Source organism: Cucurbita pepo, chromosome 2 (genome assembly GCF_057944985.1).
Source record: "Cucurbita pepo subsp. pepo isolate OVF chromosome 2, ASM5794498v1, whole genome shotgun sequence".
Taxonomy (NCBI): Eukaryota; Viridiplantae; Streptophyta; class Magnoliopsida; order Cucurbitales; family Cucurbitaceae; genus Cucurbita; species Cucurbita pepo.
This window is the reverse complement of record NC_141799.1, coordinates 10,267,301-10,270,348: the sequence shown is the minus strand read 5'-3', so window position 1 is coordinate 10,270,348 and position 3,048 is coordinate 10,267,301. Positions and strand designations below refer to the sequence as shown.

The window sequence follows — 3,048 nt, the reverse complement described above, 5'->3', positions numbered from 1 at the left end:
AACTTGTAATAACGTCAACCATCAAGATCTTTAAAAAAAAAAAAAAAACATATTATAGCGTTTTGTTTAGCTATAATTTTTACATGTACAAACAAAGTAGAGAGGAAGCTCAAACATATAAAAACAAACCACCGTCCTTGCCCACATGAATGGTAGCTAACACAATAACAACCATAAACCACAAATCCGGTAATCAAAGCACTAAGCCAATCATTATAAATTTAAAAGATCCATTCACAAACTGCTATTAACTTCTCGTGCTGTAGTCTTGGACTCCATGACCGAGTCATAAGAAGCATGTAATCCAATCAAGATATAGTAAATCAACAGAATCCCAGTCCAGATTCCGAACCTTTCAAATGAAGCTTTGTCGATGGAGCCAAGAAGGAAAAGGTTGATGGCGATCGACAGTGAAGGCAACCACGGGACGAGCGGCACGCCCCACACGCGAGGATTTTTGGCCTGTGGGTCACCGAGCCATAGGGCCAGAGTTGAGAGAAATCATATGGAATTGGACACCACCAAGCCGATCCAGCCGTCGCTTGAGCCCCAGTACACGGCAGTTGCTATTGAAGATCCCACGATTAGAACCAGGCAGATTATGAGTTTGTTTTGGTCGGATGGTGTCGTTTCACCGCTGACGTAGTAGCGTCGGACGATCAGGCCGATGGCTACCAGCATGAAGATGAAGAGGGTGGAGATAGAGAGGAGGTTCGGGAGGATTCCCAAGCTTGTAAAGAAGGCGATTATTGCTGTAGCAGCGAGCATTGTGGCTGTTGCATTCACTGGAGTGCCCGTCCTTTCATGCACTTTGGCGAACCATGGTGAGATCATGTGGGTTCTGGCAATGTGGGTGAGATAGCGTGCCTGTCCAACCGCATTAACCAACAACACGGTGGTCATGCCTTTAATAGCACCAGCAGCCACAATGTACTTAGCCCAACCCCATCCAACAGCCTCAAAAGCCACTGAAAACGGCGCGTCCTCATCAATTTGTTGGTACGGCTGCATCAAGCACAAGGTAACCGCAAGAATGCAATAGGCTAATGTGGTGATCACCATTGATCCAACAAGACCAATAGGTATATCTTTAGCAGGGTTCTTAGTTTCCTCAGCCATTGTCGAAACGGCGTCGAATCCAACGTATGCAAAGAACAAAACGGCAGAGGCTACGAAGATGCCACGAGGGCCATAGGGGGCAAAGGGAGTGAAGTTTTTCGGGTTGGCCTTGGTGAGACCGACAATGACAATGAAGAGGATGATGGCAACGTGGAAAATGGAAGCAATGTAGTTGAAGCGGGAGGAGCCTTTGGTGCTGGCTACAGCCAAAGTGCAAATGACGATGATCACAATGATGGCGATGGGGTCGAGTTGGTTGTAGGAGTCGGGGAAAGACGAAACGTGGATGCGAAAATCCTTCGGATGGTGATTGCACAAAGTGGCAAAGTATGAAGTCCATGAACGGGCCACAGCAGCACTGCCAATTATATATTCGAGGAGAATGTTGCCCGCTGCGATGAATGCCACGAAGTCTCCTAGTTCTACCCTTAGGTAGGCGAATGATCCACCTGAACAAATAATTACAACGAGCTCCTGTGGTTAGTAATTTAGAAAAAACTAAAAGGGAATCTAGAATAATTTTAAATTTGGATTATTGTAAAAGTATTGTTGAATTCAAAATATTTTTACCCTTTATATTTATAGATATTTTATACTTCTTGCATTCAAAATCTAAATTTTGTTTCAACCAATTAAGATCGTTATCTCTAACACAAAAATAAGACCCACTTCATTAAAGAAAAAAAAAAAAAAAAAACAAGAGCACATGTTAGACAACTTTTTAATTTTTTTTTTTAATATTCAAAATACTATTACAGTTGGTACACATTTTTAAAAATACTCATGAACTTTCAAGAATAATATTCTTAATTTTAGAAAAAATATATATATAAATTACCATTGGTACCCTTACAATTAAAAAGGAGATGATGTATAAGAAATAGATAAACCGCTTCCATTTCTATATTAGAGTTTAAAAATATTTTTGAATTTTTTTTATAAAAGTTAAAAGGTATAATTCTTTTCCAAAGTTGAAGAGAATCTCTAATAAAATTTAAACATTTTTTTTTTTTTTTTTATAGTGAAGAGGTGGAAAAGAATTAGTAAAGAATAAAATAATGAATAGAAAATTAATAGAAAAAATACAAGAATAAGTGTATAAAATTTTAAAACACTGTCCAAATAGAAATTAATTTAAAAATAAATAATAAAATATATAATATTTTGACGACAAACATAAACCAAATAGAAAAAGGCATGTACCAGCTAGTGGGATCTCCACGGCAAATTCAGTGTAACAGAAGACTGAAAGCATGGCGGAGACACCGGAGACGACATAAGATAAGACGACAGCTGGGCCGGCGTGTTTCTTAGTCTCAAGACCGGTGAGGACGAATATTCCGGCGCCGATGACAGCGCCGATACCGAACCACATAAGGTCCCACCATGTGAGGCTCTTCTTCATCTCGTGCTGGCTGCGAGCCTTCATCTCGACGAGCTCAATGTGCTCCCCGGACCTGGCCGTGAGCCGATCCAAGAGCCAGGCCGGCGTCGCCTTCAAAGCTTTAGTGTAATTTCCCCAACTCTTAAACGACTCCTCTGATAGAAAATCTTGCTTCGAACAACCACAAGATCTTCTTCTGATCCCTTCTCCACCACCGGCATCACCGTTTGGTTGACCCATTATGAATTCACACTGAAACAGTCAACCAAAAAAGAAACTAATGGAGAGAATCAAGTAACTTAAGACAAGACAGGGAGAATAAGAAAGGAAAAGGGGGTTTATAAAGGAAAAGGGCTTGTACCACACTTCTTAACTCCAAATCATTCTCAACTGGATCCTCAATCATATTCCAATTAAAGCTGAATTTTAAAACTATTCTACTAAAACTAGATTTAGTTAAATGAACGGATGGTTAACTTCAAACAATACCGTTTTACTTAGGGTACAATTATATATAAAAATATTTATTTAACTTCATAATTACT

At 39.7% G+C, this 3,048-nt stretch overlaps 1 pseudogene; it reads right to left on the bottom strand.

The window, feature by feature from the left end:
* Nucleotides 1-234: 234 nt before the first annotated feature.
* LOC147793617 (cationic amino acid transporter 1-like) lies at nucleotides 235-2,743 on the bottom strand (annotated as a pseudogene).
* Between the last annotated feature and the right edge of the window lie 305 nt (nucleotides 2,744-3,048).